Consider the following 19374-nt stretch of genomic DNA (forward strand, 5'->3'; position numbering starts at 1 on the left):
TAATGGTTGTATAGTACTCCGTGCACTACATTTTCTTTATCCAATCCACCATTGATGGGTACCTGAGTTGATTCCATGTCTTTGTCATTGTGAATACTGCTGCAATGAACATATGGTTGCATGTGTCTTTTTGGTCGAACAGTTTATTTTCTTTGGGGTAGATGCCAGTAGTGGGATTGCTGGGTTGAATGGTAGTTGAACTCTCAGTTCTTTGAGAAATCTCCAAATTGCTCTCTATGGTGAATGAACTAATTTACATTCCACCAACAGTGTAAATGTGCTCCCTTTTGGAGAAGGTTTTTAAGCAGAGGTGTAAATCAATCCCTAGAGAACAGGTTTTACATAATAATAGAGAGAGAGACAGAGAAAGAGAGAGAGAGAGAGAGAGAACACAGTAAATGTATAGTAAATATGCCTAAATCTATGACTTTTACAAATGTGGGACATTTAGGGAAAGAGCTCAGATATTTGAGAACTTGCTCTGTTATTAATGGTTGTACGATACTCAATCTTCCAAACTTCTAGTAAAAATGTAAACATATTTATTCAGTTCTTGACTTTTCTAAGCTATAGTCTGGATGTAATTTTATTTTTGTCTTCACATTTAACCACATAAGTATAATCCATGCTTACTAGAGAGTTCAGTAACGTAGCTAATTCTCAAAACCCATTTTAGTTAATATTTCCAATTGAACTAGTGAGTTTCTGTATTACACCCCTCACTCTGGCATTAATGAATTTTGCTGAGAGAACAATTTGATTGATTAATTGATCTCACGTTAGCAAAATAACTAAATTTGCTCATCAGCAATAAGAATGGCTGTATTCCTTACAGAGAGTAGCACATGAATTAGAAACTTGGTTATTTGTCTATTGCTTATCTGTGTTTCCAATATGATATATGCCTTAAATCTCCTGTGAAGGTAGGCAGATTATAAATTAAATCTGTGTTTTATTTTAGACACATTCCAACCACTATTATTGTAAAGGGTCTTAGACATATATTTTGCTTCTGGGTAATTATTTGACAGTAATTTAGAGAGTCAATTACTAAACATATAAATATCCTTCTGAAATGTTTAAATTTTTTTGGAATGGAATAGGACAGTTAAAGAAATTAACTATTATGCTTATCTAAGTAGGAAAGAGTTAATAAATAAATAACCAAACATGATCCTTAGTAAAGTAATCTAAAGTAATCTTAAACTATTAAAATGGTTTCAAAATACCTATCTATCACAAGTTCATTGTTATACAAATAAAAGCCTAAGATAAGGACTGGGGTTAGATTTTTCTTATTTTTTAAAAAACGCTTCTTACATTCTTAAAAAAAAAACAAAACAAAACAACAAAAAAAGTTTCCAAAGACAAAGATTTTGAAAGAGAATTCCTCAAGTTATTATGCAAATAATTCTCAAAATGTTGTGAAAATAGTTTCCCAAAGCTGATCAGTTTATATTGTGACATGATAAAATGAAATATAACTTTTAGAATTCTCATAATAGCGAAAATAATCTGGTTTTATCTTTCTTTTCACTGATTTTATTTTGATCAGCTCTAATCATGTAATTTCAGGGTTTTAGGGGAAAAGTTGTAATGCTGTTTGCATTTTAAAAGGTCGCTTATAGCTTACCTACAAAACAACTCTGATATTTGGCAATAATTGTTAGAATTCAGGGAATGTGTAGATTAAATATCATTGAACCTTCAAATACTCTTTTTTTTTTTTTTTTTTTTGAGACTGAGTCTCGCTCTGTCGCCCAGGCTGGAGTGCAGTGGCGCAATCTCGGCTCACTCTGCAAGCTCCACCTCCCGGGTTCACACCATTCTCCTGCCTCAGCCTCTCGAGTAGCTGGGACTACAGGCACCTGCCACCTCGCCTGGCTAATTTTTTGTATTTTTAGTAGAGACGGGGTTTCATTGTGTTAGCCAGGATGGTCTTGATCTCCTGACCTGGTGATCCACCCGCCTCGGCCTCCCAAAGTGCTGGGATTACAGGCATAAGCCACCGCGCCCGGCCTCAAGTAATTTTTTAAAAGACTTTGTCATTGTGTTAAATGATGTCATTGCATCCACAATTTTAACTTTATTCCCCTATTTCTCCTGAGGATAAAACTAAAATCTGTTCACAAGATAGGGAGAGAAGACCAAGGAATGTGGCAAGTCATGAGGAGGGTCTGTTTAGAATTAAATTTCAGGCCAGAGCTAATCTACAGAATGAATAATCAGAAAATTGTTAAATGATTTGTCTTGGAAAATAATAATTGCTGCAAACCTATGGTACAGCCCATCCAGTTGAGCGTAATATCAGAAAAGCCTCATTTATTTCATGAATCAGAATAAACGCAAATAATTGGCTTGAACGTCTTGAGGACAATTAAAAAGTAGCTAAATGCTACTTTGTGATTTTAATTACTTACCTGAACAAAATAAAATTTTTACATAATAGCACCTCCTCATTTAAAAAGCTACCTATTTGATCCAACAATCCTTGAACATCGATTGATACATATTTAAAAAATCATACTTTGAAAATGTAAGCCACACTTTCTTTTAAATTTTTAATATGAAATTTATGTTTCAGGTTGGCTATGTGAATTTTTCTGCTTCTTGATCTATGTGTTTGTTATGAAGCTTCTAAATTCCTAAATCTCTGAACTGTTAAACTTATGATCTTCTGATGTCAGTGGTCCCCAAACATCAAATCACGTTTTGACTTTTGAAATATAGAGATCATCAGACTTCTTTGTGGACCTATCGAAGGAGAATATCTAGAAGCTGAGTCCCAACATTCTATTGCTTTTTATGTTTCCTTGTGACTATGATCATTTATATTTGGGAGCCCTTGATCCTGTACAACACTGAGCATCTCTGAACTTACTGGTTATTTTGAGCATTTTATTCAATATCTTTCATCAGATTGTAAGCTTCTGAATGACAATGCTCATATTACGTTACATTACATTACATTGCATTACATTACATTACATTACAGTACATTGCATTACATTACATTACATTACGGCTGAGTTTCAAAAAATCTTCTAAAGTAACTTTTATATGTTAAATATTTTAAAAACTTATGACCATCTCTAGATTGTGTTATGAGTAATAGGAATATGAAATCTTTTAAAAATATACAGATAAGGTTTTGATATGTTTGAAATGTCTTTTATTTTATTTGTAATTGTTAACATATTATTCTGGAGGCCAGAATAATATGTTAATATTATTATTCCCTGGAGGCCAGTTTTCAGCTGTAGTTGGTACCTGATCCATAAAATTCTTTTCAAAAAGTCCATGAGTTAAGTACTCTTGGCTATGTTTAAATAACACTGTCAATTCCAAGTTGAATTTAAAATATGCCACAACATTTTCATATGATGAAAATCCTAACATTAGCTTAGGAAAGTTATGAAAGCCAACAAAGCAATCTTCGTTGTGTTCAGAAATATGAAAGTTACTGGAAAGCCAACGAAGCAATCTATGTTGTGCCTTTTTCGTACTACCACCGCTATCATCACCACTATTTCTATGACCACTATTTTTTACTATATGCTAAATGCTATGCAAGTTGTTTTAAATATACGAACTCATTTTATCTTCATAACGACTCCACTCAGGAGGAAGAAATTGAGCATTAGATAGTTTCAGTAGCTTAGCCAAGGTCATTCAGCTATAAGATGGAGGAGATGGGATTTAAACGAAATCTCCAAAGCACACCTTTATCTCCCATAATAAATACCCCAAAAGTCTAATAAAAATGTTTATCTGTTATGTGCCAATTTCTGTGTTTGGCCTTGGAGAAACCAAAATAAATAGGACCTGGTTGCTGCCCTTGGGAAGCATAAATCTCAGAAAAGTTTCTGAAAACACTTCTTTAGCTTTCCTCCAGTGCTCTTAACGTTATTTTTTTCTCTAACAAGTTTATTGCTCAGTGGTGGTCACCAGGTCCAATTTTTTAATGTTATTTAAAAATATCCAAGAAAGCTGTCACACAGCTGAAAGCATGCAGAATATAAGTGAGAGAATTACATTAGGAAAAAAACTGGGCACATTTTGAGCACTCAATATGCATGATTTTATTGAATACTTATGACAGTCTTATGGTATGTGCTTTATATAAGATTTATGAAGGGGAAAAATGAAACTCCTAGAGGTTAAGAGATATGACCAAGGCACCTGACTTGTAAGCAGAGATGCCAGGATTTTAGTCTTATCCAGTGATATCCAAGGCTTTTGCATTTCCAGTTGGATCACGGCATCTCCCACATAGTTTTGGTACCTGATTTCTAGTCTGGGAGAAGGTTCCCTACGGAACCTGAGGTTTACAGAGCAGCAAATTTTCCTACTATGCCAGGTAGATTAGTAGAATCTATGTTAAAATAGATTCACTGTACAAATATATAAAATTAAGAGGTATCAAAACTAGACTTAAATAAATTTGGTTAGAAATCCTTCCAGTAAGGAGTGTTTCTTAACCTATTTTGTCAATTATTGGCAGCAGAATCGTGACCTTACTAGTCATTCAGAAATCCACTTGAATTATCAGGAAAGCTTATTAGCTTGGGACTTTACAACAAAAATATTAGTTGAAAATGGCGAAACCCACACCCTGTAATAACCATTAACACTTCACTGAAACATAATAACTTGTAGTAATTAAAGTACTACAAGGCAGTACCTATTAGCAGTATAAACTGCTCATTTTAATTCACTAAGAAACTATCGAAATAATTAGCCTATGGGGCTTGGGAATCACCTGCTTTTTGTGTGTCTGGATTTCTCTTCCAAATTTGCGAGTCATTCTGTTTGTTCATGCTGTTCTTGTCTCATCCTGGTCTGCTTCTTTGCATCAAGTTTGTTATTACATTGACAGGAATTTCTCGGGTTTTGTCCACGTGATTATTATTCAAAGGTCACTTAAGTATAGTCTTTGTCTCTTCTCTTTAAAAGGAAACCTTCTAAGATACTCTATTAGACAGCTTCTGTCTGGTTCTTCTCTTTGCTATAGTGCACTGGCACTAGCACTGTGCTGGGTTGCTACCCACGGCCTGCATATTCTTTTCTGTGGTAGAAGGAAGAGATTTTACTCTGCTTATGTTCTGGTAGAAGAAGAAATTTCAAATAGAAATCTAAGCTAGAAATGGATCTCCTGTTATCAAGAACCATGGATACATTATCAACTTCATGCTTAATATTGTTATATATCTTCACTTACTTAGGCAGTTTTACTCTTTAATCATATTTCTCCTAAAATCAAGTAGGCTTGAAAGGCAAGACTTTTTGGAAGAGCATGGTTTCTTTAGAAGGCATGAGGCATTACTAAAATCTGTTACTTTTTAGTTGTCTCATCTTGGGTCTCTGAGATGGAGATTAGCCTGCAGGAAACTTAATAGGAATGTTCTTGAGATCCACACATATTGGGGACGGGAAGGAAGGGAGACAGGATAAGGTAGGAGACTGTGATACAGTCACGACAAAACCTTGACCAACCCAGTAGCAAGCTTTGAAGCTGAAATGCTGTACCCATCAGAGCTGTATTTGGTTAGGGCAAGGAGCTGGGCCTTTAAACCTGTGTGTTTACCAGTCATTCAATGGAGGCTGCTACTGAAGTTAGTATGACCTTGGCCGAGGCAACTTTTTCAATGGAGGGAATTCTGGAAACAAATTAACAGCTGAGAGCTGTCCCAGTAGCTGGGGAATAAATCCCTCAGTGCTAAAGACAGGATCTTGGCAGCACAATGCAGCATTCGTGACACTAGCGTTTCGTGAAGAGGAAATAATGACATAGATTAGGCCAATCTATCTCAACCATTTCAAACCATTCTTCTTTTTGATAAACATAAAACATTATTTTGATAGACCTCCCCGAGGAAGCAGTGGTGTTGCTCTGGTCGATAATCTGCATTCTTTGTATCTATCCACCGGGCAAGAATACACCCTGAGCCCTGGTATACATTAAAAGATACTTCTTTTCCTTTGCTTTCCTTCTCTCAACTGACCTTCCCAGATACTTCCATTAGGGCGTCTGAGCTGTAACATTTCCTAATACTTTTCTGCAAAATGACCAGGATAAAATCTGTACGGTGATGTTATGATATCCCTGCCTCCTTTCATGCATTATTCTATAATATCCTGCACTAAATGCTCACAGAAGATCAAGTGATTGATGTATAAAGAAGAACCAATGGATAAAATTTTTTACTTTCAAAGTTTTTAGCAAGATTCTGCATCAAAATCAAAGTATATAAATAAACAAAACTTAAATGTTATTGTCCTGAATAGAATACTAATTCTTTTTTTTTTAACTGTATATATTTAAGGTGTATGACATAATTTGACCACATTTGTGAGGTCAAATGGCATATATAGATAGCTATTAGATATATATTATATAGGAATATACATTGAAATATGGGGATTATTAATTTATGCCAGATAGAGGAAGGAAGAGATTGTGTGGGTGAAAGAATAAATTATAAAGCAAAAGACAATAAACTGCTAAGGTTTCAAAGCAAAAATTGGCGATAAAAGCAGAAACTGTCTATAAATTTCTGAAGATGCTTGATATATTCATCAGCAAACATTCATTAAGTTTTCTTGATGTGCTGTGCTATGTGCTAGGTGCCTGGGTTATGAAGATTAATAAGAAATGGGACTTGCTGCCAACCAAATTACTATTTAGTGGTAATACACAGGGAAGATGTGCACAGGGGTCTCAGTGGCCACCTGAATATGTATACTCAGATGCTTACACTCTTAGGTAATGCTCCTCAAACTTTCCCAGCTTCTACTCTATCTTTTTTTGGGGGGAGATGATGATGATTATAGGTTAGTTAATTATCTATAAAGGAAAATGAATATTATATAATAATTATAATGACATATATCAGGGTGTGCTTATTGGGACAGGATATGTATTACTCTGATTGCAGAGACTAGGGAGAAATGATGGATCTCTAAGGAAGAAGATGAACTCATCAGCATGCCAAACCCTATGGTAGTTTGTTGTCTTTGTTGGCTAGAAGGGGGCTGAGGCTTAAGAAGTCAAAACATTTTCAATGTGGGTTAGAACACACATAGTTAAAGCATCTTTTGTTGTAAAAGGAGAGGATTGGACTTTAAAGTAAGGCATGGTGTAGTAAAATGTGGATCTGAGATCAGAGTCAAAAGACTCTACCACTTGTTTGCTATGCAGATGGCCAAATTGTTAAACTTTACTTTTCATTTGTATTTTGGTACTAATATTTGGCCTATTTATATAAGAGGACCAAAGGACACAACCATATGCAAATATAATTTTAAAACTTTTAAGTATAGTGAAAATGCAATAAATTATAAAATTATAGATTATAACCCACCAAGTGTCATCAAAATCCAAGTGGTATTGTAGAGTGTTGTCTGCAAAACTGGTAATGATGGGGGAAATATGACAAAAAACTTTACAAGTATTATAAATGATAATTAAAATGGCCACAAGAATATTGGGCATTATTTGGAAAGGCACAGGGAAGAATAGCTACAACTGAACAAAATCTTGTGTATCTGTATCTGGAATGATGAAATTCTGGAATTGCATTGTGAGGAAAAAATAAATGCGTGGATCACAAAAGTAACTGGCCACGAATGTAATCAGGTAGACGTAGAGATGCCCATATGTGAAGAAGAAAGAGATATTGACACTATTTAGAAATATTGATCCTAAATAGTCTCAAAAAATGGTAGTTAACATAATGTTTAAATTTAAATCTATAAAAATCACCAAGATTAAGGATCATGTGAATGTTTTATCAGTACAGGAGTACTGGATTTGGGGAACAGCTATCCCTTGATGTCTGAAAGAGACACTGAGATAAAAAGACCTACTTAACCCAGGAGGTCATTATCCTGGGGGAAACAATGTACTAAATGTTGATGGATGAGAGATATCAAGACCAGATTGCCTCACATCTCTTCTCCTCCTCCCTAGAGTGGGGTTGGAGTGATGTGGGCAAGATTGTGCAGTCTTCATCTCGAGAAGGTTGCAGAGTGTACATTTCTGTGTTTTTGCCTGGTTGTTTCCTAGTCACCTGCTTTTCCGTAGGAGGAGTTTATGAATGGTAATAAGGATGATGATGTGTGACTTCCGTGCTCTCTGGCCTCTCAGTCCCCAGGCATCCCCCACGCCTGAGAACTCACAGGGTTATTGGGATTCCCTCAAATTCAGAGTCATGAATCCGTGCCTACATTAGACTCCACCCAGAGACCTGGAAGTCCTTTCATCTCAGAATGGATTTGTCAGTCATGGGATATTTTGTGAGCATTTCTCCTGTGCCCAGGATTGCAGTCACCTTTGGCTTGGGTAGCCACTTCCTGGCAGGTTTCTTTATTAATAAATTTTTGTTTGCTTATAGAAGTTAGTCTCAAATGAATATTGCCCAACAAGCCTTATTCTTAAATTTCTTTGGCCCCTTTTGCTTTTGGCTGGAATTACTTGGACTTTTCATAACAACAATTTTTATTGAATAGTAGAGAGTCATAAATCCGACACGAATATCCCACAGGCAATGCTTATTTACTTTCACATAACAGTTTAATGACCTTAAATCATGGTTCTGTGACAAGTTAGAGAAGTCCAAAATACGTGTGCAAATTACATATAATCAAGGGCTGTGGCAGCTTAGTGAAATACAGTTACGCTGCCAAATAAGAGCATTTAACTCATAGAAATTACAATTTACTTTTCTATGTCTATTTTACATCTTTTTGCTTTTTATCATTTGAATGAGGATCAATTTTCCAGAGTTCATATGCTATGAAACAATGTAATCATATATCATAAACTGGGTTTCTTTGATCTCAGTGCTCTGTTGCTTCCTGATAGTGTTCCATCAAAAAGAATTAGATATTTGCCCTTTGCAAATAACAAGGAGATAGTTGATATACTCCATAAAAGAAGATATATTATTACCTTGATTAACAAAGCAAACTCACAGCACAATTATTGTTAGAAAGCCCAGTGTTACACTCTAAAATAATAAAAAGCACAACAACTGTTCCTTATTTAACAAATTATTAATTGATCATCTACTATATGTCAGGCACTGTGCTAGCTCTGACAGTTCATCAGTGAACAAAATTGTCCTCAGAGAGCTGATATTCTCCTGGAAAAAGACAATAAAATAATAGATAACTAAATTATATGATATTTCAGACACTAAATGCCGTGAGACTACAGAGCAGGGTGAGGATGATGGGGAGAACTGGAGTGGATTACATTTTAAGTAAAATGGTGAAGATAGCTGCATTGAGGAGATAGAATCTGCATGAAGGATTGGAAGTGAGTGTATTAGTTTCCTAGGGTTGCCATAACAAAGTACTACAAACGGAATAATTTAAAATAATAGAAATGGATCGTCTCACAGTTGTGTATGCTAAAAGTCTGAAATAAAAGTGTCAGCAGGGCCATGACTCCTCTGAAACTTGTAGGAGAGAATCCTTCCTTTTTTCTTCCCAGTTTCTGGTGGCTCCTGGCACTGATTGACGTACCTTGGCTTGTAGCTGCATCACTCCAATCTCTGCTCCATCTCTTCACATGGGCCTCTATTTTGTGTATGTCTCTGAGTGTCCACTCCTCTTTTTATAAGGACAGCAGTCATATTGGTCTACTCTAGTGACCATAATCTTAACTTGATTAAATCTACAGAGACCCTATGTCTAAATAAGGTCACATTCATAAGTACTGGGAATAAGGACTTCAACATATCTTTGTTGAAGATCAAACAATTGTGTCCCTGTGGGGGACAAAATTTAATCTATAACTATGAGATAATTAGCCATGCAGGTCCCTGGGGTCCAGGGACCAGTACAAAGGAGCTGAGGAGGGTGCATGACTGGTGTGTTTGAAAAACTTCAAGGAGCTCATTTTTCTTGCATAGAGTTAGTGATGAGTCAAATAGAAGGCATGAAGTCTGAGAAGAACCAGGAGACAGCCTGGCCAGGGACTTGTAGGCCACTAGTGATCTTGGCTTTTTAATGCAAGGTGGAATAGGGAGCTTTAGGGATTTGATTTATGTCTTAAATGCTTCACTCTGTCAGCTGTGTTGGGAATAAATTACAGAGGTGAAGGAAGATGCAGCGAATGTGATTAGAAGCAATCTGATTGCAATATTCCTGTGAAGGATGATGTGGGCTTGGATCAGGGTGGTGGCAGTAGAAGTGGTAAAAAGTTACTGGATGGATTCTGGGAAGATTTTGAAGATATAGCTCGAAGGTTTGCTGATTGTTTGGATGTAGGTATGAGAAGGGAGTCAAGGGTGAATCCAAGGATTCTGACATGAGTAACCAGAAGGATGGAGTTGCACTGAGTGATATGCAGAAGCCAGTGGGGCAAGTTTGGAGGCAGGATTAGAAGCTCCATTTAGGTCATGTAATGTACAAGATGCCTTTTTACCATTGGAGTGGAGAGTTTGGATGGTCAGTTTTGCATAAACAGTTGAAGTTGAGGTGAGAGATCTGACAGAAGAGCTGCCTGTTGCCACATAGTATTTGTGCAAATTATCACCGGGCAGTTCTTCAGGACCAGTGACTCTCTGGGTCAAATACATTAACCCAGCTTCTCCTTTGCCTGAAAGCCTTCAGGCTGTGTTATCCCTGTGCATACCCTTCATGGGAACTATATCCAACAGGTTGCTTCTTTCTTCCCTTCTTCACAGGAAGCCAGGTCCTGGCTTTTTATCCCTCTAGTCAGAATGACCTTGGACAAATCTAGAGAGGGTAGGTGTGTAAAGGCAGTGGATGGCAGAGACTGATAGTAGGTTATTTCATTATTTTGGAATTTAAATAAAAAATAATAATTAATTTACTTTTCTCATTTTCAATTAAATTTGTTATGGATTTTGTGATTGAAGCTACAGTATGGAGTAATGGATACATATTCAAAACAAAAATATTTGGGGCCTGATTTTCCAGTCACTAGACTTGAAGACCACTGTGAATTCTGGTTCAAATACAAACATGAGCTATGTGTACCACCATTGCTAAGGCATACACAGACAGATGCATGCAACACCTCTATTCCTTCCAAATTTTATTTGGATGGGGCACTTCCTGGTGGTACAGGATGGTTAGCTCCACCTTGGTGGTTTCAGTCTATTCCTGCTTTGTTCCAGAGGCACCCTTCTGCACTCCTCTCCTTACACTGCTTTTTCTGAATTTCCCTTTCCCATCTTCAATTCAGCACTCAGGAGACAGACATTTTCCTCAACACAAAGACAAATTATGAAGCACAGTGGTGCAGTAGAACAAGCACTAGCTGGACTGAGCATCACAGATGTCAATAGATTTCTGCTGAACTTTGGAAAGGAAAAAAATAATAGCCAATTACCCACTGATTACAAATATTGGAAAATTAATTTTATATCTGGATAGTGAAGGGGGAAAAATCTTACTTAGCCTTTATTACCAGGCAATTCAGAATAAATTTCCTTATCTTTAAAGATTATTTCTAAATTATCTAGCTCATTCATTTCCACAAGTATTTGCTAAATGCCCTCATACACCAGGCCCTGGTATGCACATAGAGGTAATTCTCTATTTCACTTTGGTGGAAAGACTTGGTCTAAGAGGTCAAGACAGGGCAGAGGCAACTCAATGCTGGCTCTGCTGCTTCAGGTGGGCCAGGAGGGCAGCTAATGAAGATGGCAGAACCAGAGTAGATGTGAAGCTGAGAAGAGGAAGGAAATGTAGACAGCCTGATAAAGGTGCGCCATATTAAAATTAGATACTGAGTTTTGTTTCAACTCTTTTGACAAAGCAGATGTTAGCTTAGTTGACACATTCAACAGAATATAAGCAAATGAACACTATTAGAAAAAAAAGATTTCCTTTGTCGCTCTGTGTGATGAGAGGAGTAAGCATTGTCAGCAGAATTTTTACATGGGCTGGGAATGTTTCCTAGTGTTTAGTGTAACATCACATTGACAGCATCTTCATTATTATTCAGGCTGAGATCTGCTGGTGTGATGGAAGATGAAAGACAGGATTTTTGTTGCTAAATTCTTTGCCTGTGCCGTGTCTGAACTGCCTTCCTTATGTGCTGTTTTTAATGGCAGTCTGAAAGGCCTCAAGATGAATAACTCACTTGAAATAGCAGCTGTGGAAATACATTGTTAAGAAAGAAAGAGAAAAAGAAAAAGATTCTGGCTGTTCAGCACAAGTGCTAGCTAGAACTGGCATTTGGATATGTAGGGTCCACTGGGCATGGTTGATAGTTAATATGCTGGGACAGAAATATTAAAGAAGATGAAGGAGATGTATGTGTTACCATTCCACTGGCACAAAATGTGGATATAGAGGTTAAGAAAGACTGATTATCACTAGATAATTTATAAATATATTTGGATACATATACTTGGGTGAAATTGTTCTATTATTATTTACAGAATGTTATACAGTATTTAAAATGAATAATTTCAGCAGGAACTTAATAAAACAATGTGGTGGGATCACTTTAGTGATTCCAATCATGTAGTTTGTTCTTGTAATTTTACGATACTGTTAGTACATAGACAACAGTGTGTTCTCCTCTCCCTGTAAATAGGCTCTTTCTGGCCTTCCCTTTTCCTTCCCCGCCATCCCCACTGTTGTAGGAAAAACCAGGTTCTTGTCACACCACCAGGAAAGATGAGGCTCGCAGACACTTTGAAGGGTGGGGGAGAATGGAGTTTATTGGGCAAAAAGGAAAAATCTCCACAAAGTGGGAGGGGTTCCTGTTAACAGGCCCCCATCTCACAAATTCAATCCCAGGTTAGCACACAGGAACTGGAGGGGCCAGGCTCCTCCTCCCTGCAAATCACATGAACTTCCTGAGGCATCACCCTATCTTCCCAGTGCACAGGCCAGCTGGAGATGATCAGGGGAGCCCTTTTTACTTGGCTGTCTCAATACCATAATCATTACTACTGTGGTTGCCCAGAAGCATTTGTTGCAATGCCTATGGGCTGGAAATTAGGTTGAGCAGCATGCAGTTTCAGAAGAGATTTTTAGTTTAAAGGCAACGTGACATTCAGTGCCTCGGATGTGTGATATGTGAGATCCAGCTTTGAGGGGATAAGTGGGGGTAAGAAGGCCATCTCCACTGAATGCAAGAGAGGAAAGGGTTAAAGTAAAAAGGGGGTACTCTGCCAAAGAAAGGACGCCAAATTTATCTTTATTGGAGCAGATGGATGGAGAACAGCTTTTGTGTTTGTTTTTAAGTTGTTGAAACTTTATAAGAAACACCTCCATTAGTAAAACTTTATTGTCCTATCTCAATTATTGAAAAGATGATACTTTTTTTTAACTCTATGAGAGAAAACTTTGGTACAGATGAGAGTGTGTCGAACCTCCCTCCTCCCATTTTTTATGGTACCTGGGCATGGAGAGCACGTACTCCAAGGCATTGAAATGTCTGTTTCTTCCTAAGCAGTCAATGAAAGAGCCTTGTCTTTTCGATCACGAGAATATAGAACATTAGTAGCTCGTGAAATGTCAAAAATGAAAACCAGACTGATATTTTATAAAGCCAGGCGTTGTAGAGGAACTATCACTGGAATTTTCATTTCATTGCCTGTGCAGGCAAATCCACCATATCTCTTTACAACTATGGGTGGGTTAAGAGGTTGCTAAAGCTTTAAACAGATGCCTGGATTTCATTTTGTATTTTGCTCTCATTCTCTTCAGTGAAAATGGGGCTTGGGAGCCTTTCAGAATTTTTCACTGTAGGTTTGCCCCAGTGACAACCTATAATTTTAAAGTGAGCATGCACTGGCAGATTGTCACCAATAAAGTAGGTAAGTGCGAGATTTTGGTGGCCCAAGGACTCAGAGCATCTTCAAGAAATTATTAGTCAGAGGCAGCTTTATAATTTTCATTGGGGATGGTGATTTGACTCTGTTGCTGTGTAGAAGAGGCTGATGTGGAGGGCGATATAGCAATTAAGTTTACCTACCATGTTAGAATTGTGAATGTAAGAATTTTATGTACACTATCCTATGGGTTGCGTAATAATACTTTGAAATATTACTTTCCTCTTCTGAATATGCTGTCTTCTGCCTTCACTGCCTCAATGAAGGGATGATACTATAAAACACAAAAACAGAGAAATCTGTTCTTACTTTTTGTGTTTCTAATGCCTAGGTCCTGGGGAGACAGGATGTAAAAATACACGTGACACAGGGAGAGCCAGTTCTTCATTCCTCATACTAGAAAAGGTCCTTAAGTGATGAGAGAAGGGAGGAAGTTACAAGGTAAGCAGAAGAGTAAAAGATGTTGAGGGTTCCTGAGCAAGGGGCCCCTACCCTAGTTCCCTGGTCAGAGTCTGTGGTCCTCAGGTAATTCGGGGGAATCTGAGAGCAGAGAGGATCCAAGCCTTGTTGGTGTGGGATGCGGTTGGGTGGGAGGACAAGAGGAGTAAAGGGAGTAGAAAGGGGAGGAAATGCAGGTAGCAAGGCTAATTCTTTTGTGTGTTCCCAACTATGAGTTGGAAGCAATAAAGTAGAAGTGGCTGCACGTGGTGTCTGGGCAGACACGGCTTAGATAATTTCATAATTCTCTGTATCCCCCAAAGGACGGGGACAGCACATGGCTGTGCATGTGCCCAAACATAGCCTTACACATTCCTACTGAATTTCCCACACCCACAGTGGAGTGGGAACAGCTAAATGTTTCCCAAGTGCCCAAGGGGGATGTGGGAATAGCTCAGAGATGGCGGGCCCTGGAGCAGCCTTGTTGCTGGCAGTGAAGCATGATGGAGTAACATCCATGAATAGATGACCCAAGTCCAGAAAGAATAAGGTCCGTCTCAGCAAAGCATCATTTAAAAGCTATGGAGTCTCCAAAGTACTTGGAAATAAAAGGGCATCTTGACTGCAACTTGCTCTAAGTATGAGAGGGTGTGGGTGGGAGAATGAAAAAGCAACTGTGATAAAATGTTAACATTTAGGAAATATGGGGAAGGGTATACAGAACTTTGTATTTTCTGTAAATCTGAAATTATTTCAAAATAACAAGTTAAGAAGCTACAGAGAGAGGCCAGAAAATAAAATAAAGCAATGTATTTAGAGCAGACTGGGTCATGTTTGAGATCTGCAGAATATCATTTATTCAAAAAGAGCAGCCCTGCAGTACTGAATTAGTAATAACTGGGGGCCCACCTCTTCACATCTGAAAAGAGAAAAAGAGGAACAGCTCACAGAAGCTTGGGGACATGTCACGGCAAGAGTGGAAGCAGAGTGTTAATTTGTTTTAAGCTGAAGTTAATATAAAGTGAAGTGAATGGCTTGGAGCAGCCAGTAGTTTGCAGAAAGATGAGTTTTGGAAAATCTTGAGCTTTTGGTAAGTAAGTAGCAAAATGTCTGATTTTACCTGGAAGCACTTTTTCAAATTAAATTTAATGCCTTTCTTTGTTATTTAATTCATCGATGAATTGTACATTAAGCAGTATATGATAGGTGTTGTGCAAGCTAGGATGAGTAGAGCTAGGTTGTAGCTATGAAGATTTTCCTTCAAGATGTCTTTGAGTCTCTGGAGTGGCAGACATATGAATCCAACCATGAAACAATAGAATTTAATAATAACTATGCAAAGTTTATAAGTAAAATACTGTGGCAACAAAATAAAAATTATTTTTATTGGAGGGACAAGAAAGGTTTTGTGGACAGGTGACATTTTAGCCAGATTTTGAAGGTCAGCAGGATTTTAATGAGTAGAGACAGGGAAGTTAAAGTTAGTTCTTATGAAAAGAAGAACATATGCTGAAATGCAGGCATCAAGAAATGGGTAGATGGAGGCATTCTTCATAATGCTGCTTTGAGACTAGAAAATAGGTAGGTGGAGTGGATCTCAAATCTAGAGTCGTTAACTCCCTTAAGGAATTCTGTGATTTTTTGTTTGGTTGGTTTCTTTTTTTGAGACAGAGCCTTACACTGTCACCCAGGCTGGAGTGTGGTGGTACAACCTCAGCTCACTGCAACCTCCGCCTCCCGGGTTCAAGCAATTCTCCCATCTCAGCCTCCCATGTGGCTGGGATTACAGGCACCCACCACCATGCCGAGTTAATTTTTGTATTTTTAGTAGAGACAGGGTTTCACCATGTTGGTGAGGCTGGTCTTGAACTCCTGACCTCAGGTGATCCACCTGCCTCGGCCTCCCAAAGTGTTGGGATTACAGGCGTGAGCCACCATGCCTGGCCTGTGGTTACATCATTTTAAACATTTACCTTCTTTCCTATCTGGGATTTATTTTGATATCTGTTTTTAAGTAAGGATCCCGTGTCATTATCTTTAACTCCTTCCTTTCTCTACCTCTTCCCATATCCGATCAATCACCAAGTTCTATCAAATCCATCTCTAAATGTTTCTCAAATATTTTTATTTTCCCTATCCTCATCCTCACCTGTTCAAGTTGCAGTCATTTTTTACTGAATTGCTCCAACAGCTAGAACTGGCACTCATATTTCATCCTTCTCTGATCCGTAATAAAAAGTAGTTTTTTTCTTCACATTCTGTGAAGAATGTCAATGGTAGTTTGATGGGAATAGCATTGAATCTATAAATTACTTTGGGCAGTATGGCCATTTTCACGATACTGATTATTCCTATCCATGAGGATGAAATGTTTTTCCATTTGTTTGTATCCTCTCTTATTTCATTGAGCAGTGGTTTGTAGTTCTCCTTGAAGAAGCCCTTCACATCCCTTGTTAGCTGTATTCCTAGGTCTTTTATTCTCTTTGTAGCAATTGTGAATGGGAGTCCACTCATGATTTGGCTCTCTGCTTGTGTATTGTTGGTGTATACAAATGCTTGTGGTTTTTGCACATTGATTTTGTATCCTGAGACTTTGCTGAAGTTGCTTATCAGCTTAAAGAGTTTTTGGGCTGAGATGGTGGTGTTTTCTAAATATAGAATCATGTTGTCTGCAGAGACAATTTGACTTCCTCTCTTCCTATTTGAATACCCTTTATTTCTTTCTCTTGCCTGATTGCCCTGGCCAGAACTTACGTTGAATAGGAGTGGTGAGAGAGAGCATCCTTGTTTTGCACTGGTTTTCAAAGGGAATGCTTCCAGCTTTTGCCCATTCAGTGTAATAGTGGCTGTGGGTTTGTCATAAATAGCTCTTATTATTTTGTGATATGTTCCATCAATGCCTAGTTTATTGAGAGTTTTTAACATGAAGGGATGTTGAATATTATTGAAGGCCTTGTCTGCATCTATTGAGATAATCATGTGGTTTTTGTCATTGGTTCTGTTTATGTGATAGATTATATTTATTGATTTGTGCATGTTGAACCAGCCTTGCGTCCTAGGGATGAAGCCGACTTGATCATGGTGGATAAGTTTTTTGATGTGCTGCTGGATTCAGTTTGCCAGTATTTTATTGAGGGTTTTTGCACTGATGCTCTTCAGGGATATTAGTCTGAAGGTTTCCTTTTTTGTTGTGTCTCTGCCAGGTTTTGGTATCAGGATGATGCTGGCCTCATAAAATGAGTTAGGGAGGAGTCCCTCCTTTTCAACTGTTTGGAATAGTTTCAGAGGGAATGGTACCAGCTCCTCTTTGTACCCCTGGTGGAATTCAGCTGTGAATCTATCTGGTCCCAGGCTTTTCTTGGTTAGTAAGTTATTAATTACTGACTCAATTTCAGAACTTGTTATTGGTCTATTCTGGGATTCAACTTCTTCTTGGTTTAGTCTTGGGAGGGTGTGTGTGTCCAGGAATTTATCCATTTCTTCTAGAGTTTCTAGTTTATTTGCATAGAGGTGTTTTTAGTATTATCTAATGGTAATTTGTATTTCTGTGGGGTCAGTGGTGGTATCCCCTTTTTCATTTTTTATTGTGTCTATTTGATTCTTCTCTCTTTTCTTCTTTATTGGTCTAGCTAGCAGTCTATCTATTTTGTCAATTTTTTTTTCAAAAAACCAGCTCCTTGGCCGGGCGCAGTGGCTCACGCTTGTAATCCCAGCACTTTGGGAGGCCGAGGCGGGCGAATCACGAGGTCAGGAGATCGAGACCACGGTGAAACCCCGTCTCTACTAAAAATACAAAAAAATTAGCCTGGCGTGGTGGCGGGCGCCTGTAGTCCCAGCTACTCGGAGAGGCTGAGGCAGGAGAATGGCGTGAACCCGGGAGGCGGAGCTTGCAGTGAGCCGAGATTGCGCCATTGCACTCCAGCCTGGGCGACAGAGCGAGACTCCGTCTCAAAAAAAAAAAAAAAAAAAAAAAACCAGCTCCTGGATTCATTGATTTTTTTGGAGGGTTTTTCGTGTCTCTATATCCTTCAGTTTTGCTCTGATCTTAGTTATTTCTTGTCTTCTGCTGGCTTTTGGATTTGTTTGCTCTTGCCTCTCTAGCTCTTTTAATTTGGATGTTAGGGTGTCAATCTGAGATCTTTCTAGCTTTCTGATGCGGGCATTTAGTGCCGTAAATTTCTCTCTTAACACTGCTTTAGCTGTATCCCAGAGATTCTGGTATGTTGTGTCTTCATTCTCATTGGTTTCAAAGAACTTCTTGATTTCTGCCTTAATTTAATTATTTACCCAGGAATCATTCAGGAGCAGGTTGTTAAATTTCTATGTAATTGTGTGGTTTTGAGTGAGTTTCTTAATCCTGAGTTCTAATTTGATTGCCCTGTGGTCTGAGGGATTGTTTGTTGTGATTTCAGTTCTTTTGCATTGGCTAAGGAGTGTTTTACTTTCAATTTTTTGGTCAATTTTAGAATAAGTGCCATATGGCACTGGGAAGAATGTATATTCTGTTGATTTGGGGTGGAGAGTTATATAGATGTCTATTAGGTCCACTTGATCCAGAGCTGAATTCAAGACCTGAATGTCCTTGTTAATTTTCTGTCTCGTTGATCTGTCTAATATTGACAGTGCATTGTTAAAGTCTCCCACTATTATTGTGTGGGAGTCTAAGTCTCTCTGTAGGTCTCTGAGAACTTGCTTTATGAATTTTCCTATTTTTTTTCTAGATTAGCCCACAAATCCTCAGGATTATACAAAACTGTGCTTTGAAGAGAACTGACAAATAGTTACTTTTCTCTTACAGAAACATGTTAAGTGTCTCTATTTAGTCATGCCATTCTTTAAGTCTCAAAGGAATATTTGTAATTTTTGAAGCTATAAGAAAGTATAAGTGCATGTTTATTTAATCTCTGGGCAGAAAATGATTTTCTAAACATTAAAGCAATGGAAGAACCAACAACAGAAATGGCTGATTGATGTAACTACGTAACCATAAAAATATCATAATATTTTTAAATGCAATAGTGCATGTTTAAATACATTATAAATAAAATTAAAAGAAAAGAGAGAAATTGGGAGAATAATTTAAGGGTGATGCTAAATGGCTTCTGCT

At 37.8% G+C, this 19374-nt stretch overlaps 1 protein-coding gene across 4 annotated transcripts in view; it reads left to right on the plus strand.

Annotated features, from left to right (window-relative positions):
• GRM1 (glutamate metabotropic receptor 1) overlaps positions 1 to 19374 on the plus strand; it is a 411814-nt gene that overhangs the window by 36950 nt on the left and 355490 nt on the right. The window lies entirely within an intron of this gene.

The sequence above is a fragment of the Symphalangus syndactylus genome, chromosome 2 (assembly GCF_028878055.3).
Source record: "Symphalangus syndactylus isolate Jambi chromosome 2, NHGRI_mSymSyn1-v2.1_pri, whole genome shotgun sequence".
In the NCBI taxonomy this organism is placed as follows: Eukaryota; Metazoa; Chordata; class Mammalia; order Primates; family Hylobatidae; genus Symphalangus; species Symphalangus syndactylus.